Source organism: Bombus affinis, chromosome 18 (assembly GCF_024516045.1).
Source record: "Bombus affinis isolate iyBomAffi1 chromosome 18, iyBomAffi1.2, whole genome shotgun sequence".
NCBI lineage: Eukaryota > Metazoa > Arthropoda > Insecta > Hymenoptera > Apidae > Bombus > Bombus affinis.
In genome coordinates, this window is record NC_066361.1 from 3,657,698 (window position 1) to 3,676,602 (window position 18,905).

General features: G+C 44.5%; 1 protein-coding gene across 8 annotated transcripts in view; it reads left to right on the forward strand.

Moving 5' to 3' along the window:
• The window catches only part of LOC126926627 (homeotic protein antennapedia-like), a 155,317-nt gene that overhangs the window by 88,937 nt on the left and 47,475 nt on the right, over positions 1-18,905 (forward strand). Inside the window, exon 2 of one of the 8 annotated variants that reach the window (XM_050743038.1) lies at positions 2,102-2,155. The exons of 6 other annotated variants lie outside the window; for them this stretch is intronic. The gene's annotated coding sequence lies outside the window, so the exon portion shown is untranslated. Of the gene's footprint in view, positions 1-2,101; positions 2,156-5,586; positions 6,970-18,905 lie in introns of those variants that run through there. One more of the 8 variants, XM_050743041.1, reaches the window with a different exon arrangement.

Genomic DNA, 18,905 nt, shown 5'->3' on the forward strand with positions numbered 1-18,905 from the left:
CTGTGGTTTTTATTACGCTGGCGAAATCCTCAATGAACGGCAGGCATTTTTTTGTTCTGAATAAATAAATTAAGCAAGGAAGAAAATGCAAGATGTAGTTGTAAAAAATTGCTAGAAACCGAAGGTTACTTTTCCAGCACTGAATATGTAAATGAAATCAAATTTATCGTAGAATTTCATTTATCCAAATCCGTGGAGTTTAGTCGTATGACATAACACGAATATGATTCATGTAGGTATCCGTAGTTTATGTAGCAGAAGTTTCTAATAGAACCTATCGAAATCGTGTACAGAATCATTCAAATTCTGTCACTGAAGTTCGCACAATGGAAATTCGTTGATTCCTCCCATTTATGATTTTTCCTTCGTGCAATAGAAATTCACATTCAGACAAATTCACATAATAGACAGGAGTGCACTAAAATTGAATTTCCAACAAACGGACTTTTACTCCACTTCGCAATTCCATTTTAAGATTCTCATCCCATTAATCCTGCTGTCTATTTATCCCGTGGCTGGAAATAATCCGAAGGAATCAACATTCCTGGGGCATCGATCTGAAACATTTAGCAAAGGCGACATCCCTGAAGCCGGAGTACGTGCGCAGCACCGATTAAAAGTCTGGATTAGCGGCTGAAAAAGAAGGGAACCGCGGCAGTCTGGCAGCTTCTTAAAGGGAGCATCGTCGTCCTCCCGGCGAGTCCAATTACACGGGCAGCGGCTTCTGCTTTGTTTCACGGCCGTTGCCCGTTGTCCGATGTCTCTCTCCCTCTTTCTCCTTCCACCCAGCATTCTCGTTCCCTCGTTCTCGTGGTCTCGTTGCGGATCGCGGTCGTACACGGTGCAACTTCCGTTGGCAGCCAGCGTTGCGATTCCGCGACTGCCACCTAGCGCTCCGCAACTTAGCATCCCGTTAATTTCTCGCGATCCGCGCTGCGATTACGCGCCGCCGAAAATTTAGCGCTTTTGAACCGCCCTTTAAATCTTCGCGCGCTCTCCTCTTCGTCTGCGGTTAGCCGGGCCGGAAATAGCGTGGCCGCCACCGTGTTAGCACCGCCTAATACGCTCTTCGCGGCCCACTTATTTATTAGCCGCATTAACTCGATCCTGTTGAAACCGTCCCTACTGCTAATTAAAAGTGATCGTTCGTCGATTTGCTCGAGTCAATCACGAGACGATGGCTTCTTCTGTTTCTTTTGTGCTGGCTGACAAAGAAGGGCGTGTCATCTTAAATATGGCGCTGGGCTTGGTGATGTTTCGCCGTAAATTTCATTGGAAGGTCACGGAACGTTGTTACTCGAAGGCTACCGATCGTGATTGATTAATTAACAGATGGACGTTCTTGTTTCTCCTCTACTGCCATTCTTCGTCCCGAGACAATTCATTTTGGTTCGATCAATAAGAAAGATGAAGCTACTTGTAGTCTATTTTCAACGTATCTTACCAATCGCATGGAAGGACAGAAGAATATTTATATTTTGTAACAAAAATTCACTCGGTTTATTTCCTATCGAACAATACGTTCTTCGTTGAAACCGTTTGACAAAACACGCGACAATAATATCGAACCACCAAGTACATGGTAATTCTATTCAAATTGGAAATATCAAATGTCGAATCCATCACGAGCATATGTACACGTCACGAGATCCGCTCATTCCTTGCAGCGCAGCGCAGCAAACTTCAAAGCAGAACACCACTGTTCCGGAGGTGTTCACGGTTTTCAATTAGGCGCAGCCAAGGATACGCTTTCTTGTGGCTGTAACTTGTGGGCGCAGTCACGCATTTGACGATCAATTAACGGAACGCCGAGTGCAAGGCGATAGAAAGAGAGAGATAGATAAGACTTTAGTTTCCTAAACAAGTAATTAACAGTTGCGATACGTGATGTAACCGAGTGCGTGCAGTAATAGCCCAGAGAAATTTCGTCGAACCCGGTGCTACCAGCACATGTCGATTAATATTTATAACGCGATGCACTCTTTAATAACGCATTCCGCGTACGCTGTCCTTCTTATCTCGCGATATCTTTGCAATTAATTGCCGCCTGGCAAACCGCTCGCCACTAATTAATCAAAATCTTCTCTTCTAACTGTTGCAGGTAAGAACGCTTTGACGTTTCTCCTACGCGAACGCGTCGTTCACGGTGATGCCGGTAAGTGTTGATTCCCTCTCGAGCGTGATACAACGACGATGTACATCTGGTAATTAGAAACGCCTTGGCACACGGGAATTTTCCTATCAACCGTGTGCCAACGGTTCGTCGCGCTTTGCGGAGGAAACGATCGCGTTTCGCAGCGCAATTTTACGCCTCGTACCTCGATCACATCGAGTATACGCAACCGACGTTATGTTGTTAAAGTTATTAGGGACGTTATTAGCAGGAATCTCGGTATTTTGCTTCTAACGGCACCAACGCTGGCTGGCTTCGGTGTTTCTATTAACGTACTGTTTGTCGTTAGCCAACGTTCATTCAATAGCAGCAAGTATGGCTGTTTCGTGTCATAAAGTCACGTTTCCATGCATACGTGTGTCTTGTAAGACGATATATGTGAACGAGACGTGCGATGGTGGTTCTTCGGTAGACGAGACTGCAGGTTTAATCCTTTTCGCAAGGTGTCTATGTTGTTTGACGAATAAATTGATATTAGAAGTTCTTTTCTCCTGATATTTCTCTTAAATATGCTTCAGTTATTTTAAAAACAGCAATCGTTTTAAACCTATCATCGAAATACGGTTATTCTCGTTTGAAATCCGGAAACTTGGAAACAATTGTATCTGCCAGTGAAATATAATCTTCCAATTGATATGACTACTTTACAAAAGTCACGTTTTCATGCATAGGTGTGTCCTTGTAAGACGATACATGAGAAACACGAGCGATGGTGGTTCTTCGGTAGGCGAAACTGCAGGTTTACTCTTTTTTGCAAGGTGTTGTCACACGCTCAAGAAGGCCACACGCTCAGAAACTGTAATACGATAGCCTAAACATTCTGCATGCCACAGCCATCAAAACAATAACCAAACAGTAACGGAATAGCTGCCTCTGATATACACCAGGGGGACCAAAACCTCAGTATAAAAACCCTCCCAAATAAGCGCTCGGGATCAGTCTGTTGTAACACTTTGGACCGTCGCTTTGTTGGATTTGTATAATAAATTCTGTTACCATATACAAAGTTCAATTTCTTCACCTTATTTGTGAAACGTTTGAACTGCGACGCGAGGAGATCACAGGCGATCTATCATTTTCGTAAATAATTTCTTGTGTCTCCTACGTGACAGTGTCTGTGTCGTTTGACGAGTAAATTGATATTAGAAGTTCCTTTCTCCTGATATTTCTCTTAAATACGCCTCAGTTATTTTAAAAACAGCCATCTTTTTAAACCGATCATCGAAATACGGTTATTCCCGTTTGAAATGCAGAAACTTGGAAACAGTTGTACTCGTTAGTGAAATATAATCTTCGAACTGATGTGACTACTTTTCATAAGTTACGTTTACATGCATAGGTGTGTCCTTGTAGGACGATATATGTGAAACACGTGCGATGGTGGTTCTTCGGTAGGCGAGACTGCAGGTTTAGTCTTTTTTGCAAGGTGTCTATGGTGTTTGACGAGTAAATTGATATTAGAAGTTCCTTTCTCCTGATATTTCTCTTAAATACGCCTCAGTTATTTTAAAAACAGCCATCTTTTTAAACCGATCATCGAAATACGGTTATTCCCGTTTGAAATGCAGAAACTTGGAAACAGTTGTACTCGTTAGTGAAATATAATCTCCGAACTGATGTGACTACTTTTCAAAATAACCCATCTGATCTTTCCGCATCGACCAAGCAAACAGAAATAAAACATTTCTAGTGTTTGTAGGTTAAACGTCATTCGTACGATATTATAACAAAAATTCAAGGTAATCGTTTAAAAAAGATAGGTTCAAACGTAAACAATGAATATAAACATGAGAATGACAACTCTGAAGCTACCTCACTATAATTCTCCTAAAAAGTTACTGCAAACCTAACCTACAATTCTGCAACTTTTCGCGAACAAAGCTCAACAAGCTGGAAATTATCAGTTTCCATTCAATCAGCATTGCACGCAGGTGAATCGAGCATGGTTTTTTCATCGACGCTCGGATGTACGTCGATGGCGTGCTCGCTTATTTATATCATTTGCTGCCTGGCAGGGCGTTACGGATAGGGCGAGTATCCACGCGTTCTGTCGGCGATACGCCGGCACTGGTCGCTCGATAACTTCACGATGGCCGCGAAAAGATTGACGGCCGGATCCGTCGATGAGTTGGCGCGGACCGAACACGGATTTTCTGCGATTTTCCGCGCGATCCTCGCGCTCGTAGGCCGTGCACGTCTCGCCGAGGTTCCAGAGACTCGCATTCAATTCGATTCGCGTACGCCTTCTCGTGGCACGTGGTGCGTCGGCCGAGCCGATCACTCCACACTCCACACCGTTTTCCATTTCGAATCTCTCGTTTCGCTCGTATTTTCACGAGTCCAGCGCGTCCGAAAGCTCGTTTCGATGGAGTAACACTGGTTTTTTTGAAATAGCTTGTACATACATCGAAGTTTCAGAGGCAATATTTTACGAAGCTGGACTGGCCGGAATTTGCCAGTTTTTAAAAACACGCCGGCCAACCGCGGCGTGTACAGGGTGGTTTTTAGAAGGGGAAACGATTATGTGGGTGGAGCGGTGGGAAAGTCGATGTTTTCTATTTTTCCCTGATACGAATTGTATAGTCGGAGATAACGTCTATAGCGGATAAACCGAATGAAAGATGGAATTGATACGGGCGAAATATCGGCCGCGGACCGAAGTAAATTAATCGATTAACCTTCGCGTTTCAACCAACGTTCCACTGAAAACTGCCCGACAGATCGATCAGTTTCTATTTGCATAACGAAAACAAATGGCAGCAAAGCGTTCGTCAAATATGTATATTCCAGAAGGAAACATTACGTAATTGTCTTCTTTAAAAAACGTACACCAAGTATTGGCGAAATCTGATTCTTCGACAAACCAGCGCATAAATAAAAGTTTCGAACGCTACACGCCCTCTGGTACGCATCCGTCGTTCGTTTCTTAGGCGTTCCGTTTCCTCGTCGACTCTCCAATTTATTTGATCCGGTTGGAAAGGAATACGGGTAACGACTGGTGGAATACGGGCGATCAAATGTTATCGAGCGTACGCGTCCCTTTGTTGACGCAGAAAGAAGCAGCGTGACAGCGGTTCGCAACCCTCGATCCTTCCATAATCGAATCGAGGGAGGGACGTACATAGCAAACGAGCGAGTGAAAAGCAGCAACGATAGGATACGATTCATCGGCAGAGCAGAGGAGATTCTCTGTTCGCGGGAGAAAGTGTAAAGCAGACGAGGAAGACGTGGAAGCAAAGCGGAGAAAGAGAGCGAGCAAGCGTGACGAAGACAAAGAGAAAAGGAAGAAGAGGGAGGGCTGGATATACGCAACCACCGTCGTGTTGGATCACGGGGGCGTAGAGAGAGGAGCGAGAGAAGGAGATCGGCGGACGCGGGTGTACAGGGGCAGAGATAGAAGAAGAGAGAGAGAGAGAGAGAGAGAGAGACATAGACGAAGAGCGTAGCTCAACGCATGTGCACAGGGCGCCTCGCGTCGCGGCGCTCTGGTCCCGCCGGTCGGAGGCTGCGAAACCGAACGGCCGGAATTCGCGGACCAGAGTGGTCGCATCTCTCGGTTCAGATATACACGCGCAGCGCAAGCCCCAGGTCCGCGGTTTTCCATGAAAATCGAGGAACGCGCGGCCCACCCGACGCTGGCCAACGCAACTGTACCAGCTGAATCGCGCGTCGATCGTCGACGGAATAATGCCGCCGCGAGTATCGTTCCGTCATCGGTGACGAACAACGATCATTTCGAACCACACGCTCCACGATCGTTTCGCGACCACGGTGTGCACGTGCGACATGATCGCCCGGAGAAAGAACGTCCGCTGAATCCAGCCTATCGCTGGTGTGTCCAAGTCTCTACAGAGGGAAGTGCGTCCAGTTAACAGAGACGATCGTACGACGCTCTGAGGCAGCACACGGTGAAGTCATTGGAAGAGAGTTGACGCGGTGTGTCTACCACTTGGCGAACAGAAAATCTTTTATCTGTCGCGTCGCCGGCGGATGTTGTTACATCGACAGGCTTCGCGGATCCAAGCAGCTGCATTCGCCTCACAATCGAACACGAAATACGATCGAATGAACCAGTCGGGTTCATGACTCGCTAAGGCAATCGCTCGCTTATTTTTTATTGTTATTCATCGGCAGACGGCTTGGCTGTGGCTGGCACTCGCGATACGTTAAACGTTCCACGACTGTTTACTCGGTGGGATTTTATGCGAAACGTTGACACGAGTAGGTCGAGTGGTTTTTGCTAGTGTGCGGGCGTGAAGGACGTAAAGAAAAACACTGAGAAGTGACACGCGTATTTGAGAATACGGTACCGATCGCGGATTCTGTGAAACGGTGGTAGCGAACAGGCTCGTGTGAGAGAAGGGTGATGGTGATTGGACTCGAATGGTCGCTTCGCGTCGTAGAGCAGAGTAAGTTTCCACGAAGGACACATGTTTGGTGGACGGTGTCGCGTCGTTTCCACTCGAGGCCAAATAATTCGGTGCTGGCTGGCTCGGTGACTGTACGTGTTCACGTTCGGTCTGCCAGGACCACGACCACGAGCACGACTAGGGCCACGGGGCTGCCCGAGGAGGTGCCGGTGCGTGGAGGGAATAACCAGCCACGACGGAGCCCAGCGCCGGGGCACGGACAACAAGGCCCCCGGTGCAGGGAAGAAGCCAGGCAGAAGGGGAAACCGGGGCCAGCGTAGCAGCAACGGCCCTGAAACTACAGGGGAACCTAGCTACCCCCTTGCACAGGGGGGAAACCAGGAGGAGACCTCGCCGACGGAGGCGACGGAAAAAGAAGCGACGGAGGTGAGAGCGCGTTCGCTCCCATTCTTCCTCATTTTTCACCGCCATTCTTCCATTCTCCGTTTCTTTTCTCCTTCTCCTTGCTCGCCTTCTTCGTCAACGCGAACCGTAGCAATCCTTAGCGTGTTTTTATTCACAGCGTGCACGGTTGCACGTCGTCGAAACTGCCACCTCGACACGTGTAACTCGCACCGATGTTTGGAAACGAACGAGATTTCCTGGAGCTTTTTCGACCGGGATTGAGTCGTCGAGTCTCGTTTCTCGAGCGCAGATTTCACGATTCGTGGAAGTACGCGGATCGTGTCACGTGCACCGGCGAAAAACACACCGGTGCACCGGTTCTCGCGGCCTCCCTTCAGATATCGAGCGCGAACGCTAATAAAACGATACGCAGCCAACTGAATTGCCGCAATAACGCGATGGAGATCCGGTTTCGCGAGCATCGCCTGGCTTTTTACGAATTATCCAGCGGAGAATGCGACCGGTGTGGTCCTAAGAGGGAGAAATGCCGGCTGAAATTCCACGGCTGTCCGTCGGTCGAATCTCAACGAGCCTTCGATTCGAGACGGACGCGAAACCAGCGAGTTTCGAATCATGGATTTGTTTGCTCGAGAAACAGGTCGCACACGGAATTCGACGCTCGCGACAACAATGAGCGTCGCGCGTCTCGCTAAATATAATTCGCAGTTCTGATTCACCGGGAAACTAATTAATTTGGCCGGCCGTCTCCCGCAATTTATCGCTCTAACACTTCCAACCGTGTAATCCAGCCGCACGAATTGGACGCCTGCACGACGGCATTCTTACGTTTCACCGATTTTTCAAACAGAATCGTTTTTCTTAGAACCTGTCGAATGCTAATCGCGTGCCGCTAATATTTCAATTCCACTTGTTTTCCTATGCACTTGGCGAAGATTTCAGAATTTTCCTCTACGAATAATCTCAAATTTATTGTAAATTCTCAGTGTACCCTAATTAGATTCCCGTCATTAACTCTGAAGATTTCTTAATGGTATGTCAAAATTTAGAATATTATCGCTAATATTAAAAATATAATTTTTTCTTCTTTAACGAATACAACGAAGGTTTAGCGATATCCTCACTCTATTCAAGGACTTAATTATCGACTCTGTTAATTATTCGCGCGAAGTCGTTCTACGACGATGCGTCCAAATCTCTAAAACTCTCGCTAATATTTAAAATACGATTTTTCCCTGGCGAATTTACCAATTTACACTATCCTTAATTAATATTAAAATCGGGTAAGGAGGAGCGACGTAAAATACGACGAACGAGCCGCGTGTCAGTCGAATTAAAGGGAAGGCGGAGGGTGCACGGTCGCGTTTACGTACAACAGGTCACTCGTTGAATAATTTAGCAGAGGAAAATATTGGAGAGCGGCTAGTGACAGGCCTTGAACGTCGCCAAGAAGCGACACGAAATTCGCTTGAACGGTGCATCGACTGGCCGGAACGTTATGATAAAATGCGCGACGTACGCGGAGATAACGTGACGTTTAAATTAACGCCGCTGCCGCAACAAGCGACACGCTTCGAGTGTCACATTACGATAGCCTCGGTAACGGTTGATCAATGCTGCCGCCAAAATTCGTTACCGAATTCCTGCTTATTCATCAAAATTCCCGCCGCTATCGATGAAACGTTCCAACATCGACGAAGTTATCTGATTTTTCCTCATTCCTCTTTTTTCCTTTCTCGTTCGTTCTATTTTCTTTCCTACTATTTTTCATCCGCTTTTTTTCCCCCGATTTTCGTTTCCCGGGGGTATCTTCCGCTAACACGTCCGCCCGATGAAATCGAAAGCCGCGCCCCGTAAAAATAAACGAACCTGGTCGCGCTAAGCGAATCGAAGAACGAATAAATTGCACAGGTAGCGGGAATCGAAGTCGCTGAAAGATTAATCGTTATTGGCGCGGGTGCGTCTGCTTCGTAACACGTGGCTGCCGTCGCACTCTATTTGGGTCTGTTTTAACGCGATCGATCGTCTGGCGATAGATTTTTTCGTTTCGGAAAATCCGAGGAATCGGGAATTAAGGTAATGAAGATAGCGAGAATAATCGATGAGATTGCCTTCTGTTGTATGCTTGAATCGTTAATTTATGTTCTTCTTGGCGAAAAAATTTCTTTTTATTATTAGCGCGTTCCTCTTTTCGTAGTTTTATGATAATTGTCGTAACAAATCCGTGCTAGATTGCCTGGAAATAAATTAATCGTTTGGCCGCTTTCACGTTTTCCGCTACTTCTGCATGTTTACGCAACACGCTGGTCTTCGTTCCTCCTGTACAATTAGCGATGCCATGGATAGCCAACTTCTTCCCACGTTCCTTTCTCGAATTTCCTTTCACGCGAAAGACGTCGCAGAAACTAAATATCGATTCGTTTCTTAGAAGTCCGCAACTATTATTTACAAGGAAGATAAGTCAGCTTTTTCAGCGAAATGTAAATATGAATATTTTTTGAACACAATTTATGAAATTCAACTACCATCTTGCCACAAGCAAGAAACGATATCTTCACTTCACCAATCAATTTCCCCAGCTGCACAACATCTTCAACCAAACAAAGTTTATAATAACAACATAACCTTTCGATAGCTAATACCAACTTAAAAACAAAGGTACAAAAATACCCGTGTCACCTATCAGGATGATTAAAGGAACTGGGAGAGGTTAACTTGTCAATCGCCAACTTACATCATACCACAAGCAAGAAACGATATCTTCACTTCACCAATCAGTTTCCCCAGCTGCACAACATCTTCAGGCAAACAAAGTTTATAATAACAACATAACCTTTCGATGTCCAATACCAACTTAAAAGCAAAGGTACAAAAATACCCGTGTCACCTATCACGATGATTAAAGAAGCTGGAAGAAATTTCGCTCACTCGTCCACAGGATACGCGCGCTTTCTCAGCAGTGCTTGCAAGACTAACGACGACACAAGAATTACCGTTTCCTCGAAAAGTGCGGGCGCACGGTCAGGCTGCGTGGTGCGCCGCGTGCCATGGTCATTCGGTAATTCGCTAACCGCTCTTTAATTGTAATTGTTCGGCGGCGGATTCCAGGTCGGGCCGTGGGGTCCACGCAAAAACACGGATTCCAGTGTTAGCTGCAATTGGTCGGTTGGTTCTTGTTGTGTTACGAAGGCAGCCATAGCGCCGACCGCTCGACAGCGCGTCACAATGCCGTTTTTCTTCCGGCGCGTCAACAAATTTCATCGACGTGCCGATCGGATGCCTCGCTGTCGACCACCGCGCCACTGCGCGTGGAGCGAGCTTCCCAGGAAACATTCCTCCGGCTCGTTTGTCCGCGAGCCTAGATCGCTTACCTAGATACCTTAATGGCCGGTCATTTTGATTAAATGCCGATAATTGGCGCTCGATCAAGAGAGCCGCGAGATCGTTCTGTGTTCGCGCCACGAGTAGATTAATCGTTCGTCTCGCCAAATGAAATCGATCTGCCGTGGAAAAACCGTGAAACGAAACGATTTATCCTTTACGGTTTGATTTCTTGTAGCTCGACCGACATCTTTCCGTTTATAAGCGTTCCATGCGCTACAAACTGAGTAAATGATATACGTCCTATTGTAGGATTTCGATATTGTAGGAAATTCTTCTATCGAATGATCAAGTCATCGGCTCGTCTCATGTCTTCATAAAGAAGGTCTAGTTGGCTATTAAAGTCTCCAGCAATCTTCCGCCCATCGAAATACGTAGCGAGAAGTGAGAAATGAAAATGAATGATAGAAAAAAGTATCTAGAAACGTCATTCAGGTACGTGTCTTTGTGTGATACTTCGTTGATATTCATGTGCCAAAGACAAAGCCTTCAGATCTAAAAGTACAAAAATTTATTTGCTACGGATATTAGTAGACTATGAATTTATACTCTTTATTACAATAATCCTTTCGACATACAAAATACAATTGGCCTCGCCGTTGCTTACCCGGGTCCCAATTCTCTACGGTCCGTATTTTCCTCCTCAAGGCGTCGCAAGCATCTGCCATCTCGACGATCTTCCAGCTTTATGACATTCGTTTAAAAAAAAAAAAAAAAAAACGCCATGCTGGTTTTTTTAGGAAAAGATCGACTCTGGGCGCGGCTCGCGCGCGATTCTTAGGTCGACAGGCTACGATGCTGGTTGGCTGAGGTTCCCCTCGCTCGCATTACGGCCCTTCCGTTCGTGACAGCGCGGCATCGGGGGTGGGGGAGGGTTGCGAAGGCAGGAAATGAAGGGAACGGACGGGGGGTGATAGGAAAATTTGATGGAGGGTGGCTGCTGGGAAGGGGAACACATAGAGTGAAACAGACACAGCGAGCAAGAGGAAGCGAGAAAGGGGGGAAGGGGACGAGCCGATCAAGGGGAAATAGGAGGTACGGAAGGCTATCAATGACGCGTTAGACCACGTCACGTCGTGCAACACATCTGCCACCGTGTGCCGTCATATATATTATCTTGACGATACGTCAATTCGACCGCTGATCATTATACTGATTACCTTGGCACGCAAACTGTCCCGCATGTGCGCCAATTCTCATGACTCGGTTATTAATAAGCGCGGCTGGGATTTCGGTGAAAGGGTGTTTCGCAGAGAGGAACATGCTTGTCAACAAGGAAGCTCCTTGGTAGGATAAATGTCCTTTTACGCTGGCCTGCGAAGTAGCTTGTCTCTCTGACGCGGAGATAAAATATACGAGAATCGGGGAACTGAGGATCGAGCAACCGAGGGACTGTAGAAGTAAACAAAGCGATTGTACCAAATAGGATGATAAACGGAAGCAGGAACGTGTTAAATGTTTTTAGTTGTATAAAGGTACATCTCTATTATTACTGTGGTTTACTATGGTTTATGGAAGCTTCTTATAGTATTCTGTTTTTGTGTACATTTCAAAGAATATTTCATTTAATGTGAAATAATTATTAGATAAATAGCAGTGGGTATCTCAGATGAGCTCGTTACATTGCGAATTACATTTAGTTTCACAAAGATCGTCATAGTACGTAGTGTCTTTACAACTTCTCTTTATTTGCTTTATTTTTCGAAATTCAAAACTATCGGATAAAGTCATTGTTCTTGTATAATCGAAGACACTGGGTCGCGTGAAAATTCCGTAGGACGAAGACTCCTGTCGATGATCCAAAATGTAAAAAAACGTCTTCGTGCTTCGTGCACAATTCGGCGATAGGAGGCAGCTTAATTCTTGAAAATAAAATCTATTTCGCAGAACGTCCATAAATAGAGCCTCGTTGCCTTAAGAAAGAAGCTACGTATACACAATGTTAGTGCGAAAACAGGATCTCAGTTTCGATAATAGCTGCTTGAACGGCAAAACGTAAGGAAGAGCGAATGGAAAAGGGCAAAGGGAATAAAGCAAAGCAGACGGAAGGTGCTGAAGAGAAGAAGCTTGATGGTACGGCGTACCCAGCGCAAGGCCCCGGAGCGGCCGGTGCCATAAATTTTGATATTATACACGAGGCCTCGTCGGCTCCGGGCGAAAGAAGAGAAAAGAGGGGGGACAGAGGGAGGGTTGGAGGAATAGCCCGCCGGTGACGCAACCAACAATGCTCTCACGAGGTTTTAACTTTCTTTTTTCGCTCCCTAGGCCCACAATGGTCTTGCGCAAACTTTCCCCGATTTCCCCAGAACGCGGACCGTTCATACGCTACAAAGGATAAACAGAGGCAACGGTACAGTTTACGAGGGAAGAAGAAAAATTCTGTGCTGCTGGCGTCTACCGGCCCTCTTCTTCCCTGCGATGCTTCGTTCCTTTCTTTCCGGCTCATTTTTGCTTGACAACGAGTCGTATTCAAGGTCGAGATATGAAAACGTGACTCCCCGAACGATCTCGAATTTATTCCTTGGGGACACTGCAGAGTTTCGTTCAAAGCTCCGGCTCGGCTTCCTTTCCCACTTGTTGGGTAAATCTTTTCTTTTCTCTTTTTTTAATTATTTAATTTGTACTTTACAATTTGTCCAGTTGGACATTTGGTAAATTTTTCTAACTTAATTTTTATATATTACGTGGATGGCTACACCCAGCAGGATACCATCTTCGAGTATTGGTTAATTGAATTACGTTTTGAATTATGTGTATCATTTTTTGTTTTATATTACTTATTGAATTGTGTATGAACATTATGTATGATCCATTTTGTAGCAATAGAACAAAATGTAGCGCGCATAATTCAATAAAATAATATAAAACGAAAAATGTTGTGCATCTACTATTTTCTTATAAAAGGAAATTAACTTTTGGGACGGTCTAATATGTCATGTGTTATCTTAATTTTATGCATAAATTCTCCTGAAATATTAAAGCTTCTTTTAAATGTTGAAATGAAAATGATATTAAAAATGGTAGCACGGTTAGTCTGATACCTTAACTACCACCTTTTTGTCAACAACACTATTTTGATTATAATTCTCAGTAACAATATTTTGATATTTCCTTCAAACTAAAGTAGTCTGTTAAAAATAAAGGAATACTCTTGGTTCTCAAAAATCAAGAGTACAGTTAAGAGAACGAAACAGCATAAGAATTAATAACCAATTTTCAAATCCGTAACAAGATTTCTATCGACTAAAAGTATAATAGCACTTTTATCCCCTTTTGAAGCTAACCCTTGCAGTCTCAATTTACGTAGGTACTTCATCCCAACTGCCTCCATCTCGTTATCGTGCGACCCTTGCTTGGATTCTTTCAGCGAGAAATCGGAGAAAAGCGGTTCGTTAACGAGTTCCTTCGTACGTAAACCGAAGCTATTGGTCTCACGAGGAGATACTCGAAAGGTTCTAACGTCAGTTCTACTGAAACATTTTTATTTCGGGAACGAACCATGCAACGCAGTCTCAAATATACATCCCCCTTGTTATTTCTCGTACTTTCCATCGCGATAAATCAACGACTTGGAAAGACCAAAGTAACGAAATTCGATAGAAGTGAAACGCTATATGGTAAACCAAGAGGCCACGTGTTCGATAATTCACCGACAGATTATCTACGAAATTATATAGAGTTTAACGCGTTTTTTGCCCTATTTTAGTGGTCGTGGCTTCTAACCGCTTTTTAAATGCGCATAAATTCAGCCGCGATTTCGCCGCGCCCCGAGCCAATGCGAGGCGATAAATAGACGACCGGGGAACAATGGGGCGAGGGCACGTTATCCGCGTTCAAAATGTGTCTTTAATAGGTTAACGGGACGCGTCGATATCTATTGACCGAGAGACATCTACGTGGCTTTTTCATTTCTCTGACGGAAAAAGGGGAAAACCGATAGGATACTCGGTGAACCGTAACTCCACGATTTCTATTGTCCGATCTGCGTTTATTTCCTCTGTATGCATATAACCTGCCTTAATATTCTCCATTTTCTTTTTTCTTTTCGAAATTCCCGATACGCTCTATTATATCTTTTAGGTAATTTATTATCGAATTACTTGAATTACCAACGTCATTCATCAACCGCCCTATTTCTCTGATAATTCAATCGCATTAATTTCAAATGGAAATTCTCAGCACGCGTAGCTTCATTATTTCTTCCATATAATTCACCACTAAATTATTACAACTACAATATACCTACATCATTCACGAAGCAGCCTGTTTCTCCAACAATCCCATCAATTTGAACGCGACGTTACTCAAGTTTTCGAGCCGACAATCAACAACATGCTAACTCGATCCATCTCTCCTTTGTGGAACGCGGAAGGTCCGCGATAATTCGTCGAAAAAACGTTACCGTTACGCAATCGGAGAACCCGCCCCTTATTGTTTTCGAACGCGAGCTTCTTAAATTCGAGTTATTTTCGTGCTAGCACGCGGCAAGATGGATGGCGCGTGGGATATCTGGCAACACCGTCGCTGTTCGCGATGGCAACTGCTAGACAGTGAGGAGGAAGACCGCGACAAGACGGCTAAAGACAGAGACGCAGGAAGAATAAGAAAGAGAGAGAGAGAGAGTCCTTCGCGTTGGAAGTTCTTCCGAAGGAACGTCGCGCAGTTGGCGAACGGAACGCCAGCCGCCCCCGTACGTCCACGTCGTCTGTTCTTCTGCCCTCTGTCCTTTTCGTCCTTTCTCGCTACCACTTGCGACATAGTGTGACGCCTTCGGGGCGCCGCGCCTCGTTATTCGCGTGATTTATGCCGCGCTAATTGCATCGCGGTGAACAATAACCGCGCTGTTCTTCGCTCGATTGTCAAGGCCGACATTGTCTCTCCCTCTTTTTCCTGATCCTCCTTTCTTATATCGATGGATATAGAGGTCACCGAGACTTCTGGAGCCAACGATGATTAGAGAGTTTTTTTGTACGATATTCTGTAGGTTGATTGGTTTTGATGGGAGAATTGCAATTAAACGATATTAAACTTCATTGAGGGTTATTAATATTATTATTATCGAGATGAATTAAGTTATATCCAAGAAAGTTAGAATCGTTCGTTTCCACCGTCTTGGTAATTCTCGTACGAGTTTATCGTTCGTGCGTGTAATTTGATCTTTTCGTCTTGTGAGAAACAATAACAACTCTACGTATCGCTCAGCGAAATCTTAGCTTCCAGATAGCATTGGATGTTTCCAGTAGAACGATTTCTAGGACCAAAAAATTCGGTAGCAACCGAGAAATTTGTAGCTTATCGATCCCCTGTGATCGCCATTAATAATCCACCAATTCGACAATCCAATGATCCGTTAGGCTGTAATTCAAATTAAAATTGAAGTTAAAATTCAGAATTCAAACATAAATAAAAGAAAAAAAAGAGGAAAAATTTCATCCGCGAAATAAGGACAAAACAATGCCACGTGGCTCGTAGGGGGAAGCACAGGTATCCACCCGGTCGTTTCTCATGAATCCTCCGCCATTCCTTGTACACATCGTGTTTACCACGCTGCACAGCTTACACGTGTAGCCGACTACGTTTCACGCGATGCTTCTGTGTGCAGTGGCGGCCCCCTGCTCGTCTGTCTGCTTGGTTATGCAAATCACGATGCTCGCGCGGTTCACATTTACGCGTACTTACGCGTACGTACGTTCGACGATGCATCGTCGATGTTTCGATGTACAATGGGCTGTCGATTTGTTATTGTAAAAGTGAAAAAGCGTGACGCAACGGCGCGTTATCGTCCGCGCGACGTCTCAATACCAGAACACAGGCAGACGATGCTGGCGGTCTTAATTCTGTCACGAGAACGCAAATCACCATGGACCTTTATTTCTCTCCGTCTTTTTCTAGAGCGCTTGTAATTTATAGCCAGCCGTGGCATGTTTGTTTCGTCTGTTCACGCGTCCCTGTAAAATATTTCACTGGTCGCAACGAGCGTAACGAGTATCTTATTGCGTAATCGTCCTTCGTCTACTGGCGCTATATTCGACAGACAATCACTTTTTTTTTTAATTTATTGCGAACGAGCTTGCGATCTCTTGCTTCGTAAGATACGTGTCGTAGCTTATCGTTATTCGAACGAGTTCGAAAGTGGATGGACAGTGCTCGAATTATTCGAGTTTAAGCCTGCTGGTACCTTCGAATATTTTGTACTTCAATTTTGCTTTCGTTTCAATCGAAGGAGGGCTTCTAATATTTTAAGAAGAAGCCTAGTACAACATTTAGATGACAAATCATGTATATTAATGACGATTCTTCCTTATTTTATTTTCCAGTAACAAAAGATTTCAACTCACTGGAAAGCGATTCAAAGAATGTATTAGGTTATCCGAAAAGTTTCTTTCGTTTCATAAGGTGATGATAGATGAACAATTTTGTTTTATATTATTTTATTGAATTAGGTGTGTTCCGTTTCTATTTCTATTATTATATTCAATAAACTTATTCAGATATGTATAATTATATGTGCTAGACTAGGTTAGCTGCGTAGTAGTGATACTTGTATGTGAATATCAGTGTGTGGGGTCTCGAAAACAAATGAATGTAAACATTGAGTTGAGTCGGAGAAAGGAAGAAAGTGGTGAGACGCGTGCAAGTTTGTATCGATGAATATCTTTGGAATCGCTCATCGAACGAATATATAACTATTCTAACATAAATTCTAAATGTAAATATAGTGTTCCTATACCATTATTTCGGCAATTAAGATCCAAAATTCTCAACAAAACCAATATAAAACAAAATACACCGTGCGTCTATTATTCTCTTACAAAACGAAAGAAACATTTCGGGCAACCTAATGGAAGGATTAAAGAATGTACAATTTTCTAAAAAATCGTAAACAGTAGCGAGCAACCCTTACTTTCAAAGGTATAGCGAACATAATTTGGGCGTTTCAACGGCAAAATGCCGCAGCTGCGGAAGTTTTGTTTTTTAAGGAAGAATACCCGTCCGTGCACGAGATCGAGATCGGTGAAACCGTCTTTGTAATCTTTCGCAATAAGTCGAGCTTGCCGCCGTTTTCTTCGATGCACGCGACACTCTGTCATTAGTTCAGTGAATTTGATTCGATCATGGTCGTTGAGAGATACTTAGATGATTGTATTCTGCTCTGGGAATCCAGGTAATAAGTGGTCCTCGGGGAGTAGTAAAGATACTACCAGCCTCTTTGCACACGATATTTACGACCACCATTGTCCGACAGCTGAGAGTAGGGATTTTCGCGGTCGTACGAATACTTTGTCTTGCGAGGGTCAAGAGTCTGGTTTTCTCCATTGCCTACCTTTCTTCTCTCGCTATCTCTGAAAATTGTTTTCGTCTATCGACGTGCTGAAACTCTTCCCACATATTTCCTTTTTAGCTTTCTAGCAGTTTGTAAGAAGTTTCTTTAAAATCGATTTAAACAACAGATCTATGTCTTTTACATGTTCTCCTCCTAACAGTAACACGATTTACGTTATCCTGAAGCGGATTAGCAATAAAAATAATTGCCGAATTTTATTCTTCTTTAAACCTTGACGTTCGCTACTTGCAACGAACGTTTAACCCTTTAACAATGCAACACGAGCGAGATCAAACATAGACATTTTTACATCTTGAATTAATGTTTATTAATGTTCCTAAATTCTTCATTTTATTATTCAAAGGATCAAGAATCCTTTATTGTTAGTATGGAAGTAGGAATTTCTTGCCCAAGAACTAGCAGCGATTGTTCGTGGCAGCAAAGACAAGGAAACAAATGCATAATCATCGGTAGCAAGCGCCACGGTGCGGAGGATCGGTAATCGTCACCAGATGGTAGGCATCATGGCGTAATTCGAGCCACGTAATTTTTCTCCTTCGGCGGCAATTTGGCCGAGTTGGAAACCGAGGGTTGAAACCCATACTTGCCCTCCCGGAATATCAAAGCGTATCAAAACGATCGAAGCAATCAGAAGGAACGGCCGGCCGCGTCCGGCTGCTTTCGTTCGTTCGGTTGTTTCGTAAGTTCGAGCAACAGCCACGGTCGTTGTGTATTGCCGGTCAGCAGGCAGGATATCATCTACCGATCCTCTCTCGTTTCTTTCGTGCGACGTGCACGAGGGGGCGGCCATAGGGCAGCATATAATTATCAGGACCGTAATGGCGGCCATAAATCATAGGCGCTTCTCTGCCCCCGACCATGGGCTCGTTTCTTTTCCCTGGTCTGGGCCGCGGCTCTGCCCACGGCTACAGGATGAATACGGATGAGAAATCGGCCCGGTCGATTGGATAGAGTCATCACTCCGCTGACCGCAGTGCGAACCGACTCCATTTTCCTTGGAAACGCGTCTTCTTTGATTCGTCGACTCTTGGAAATACGTAGCTGTAAAAGTTTCGTCGTTGGACGGTTAAAAAATAAGTCAGCGCTTCAATTATTTTCAATATTCTGTAGAATATTCCGCGCAAGATCAAGATCGAACAGCTAGTACAGCTTCATTTAGCTAAACCCATTGGGAGGCGAATAACTCGTATAACTGAAGTTCATATTGTTGTACTATCACTGGTCCTCTTGATCT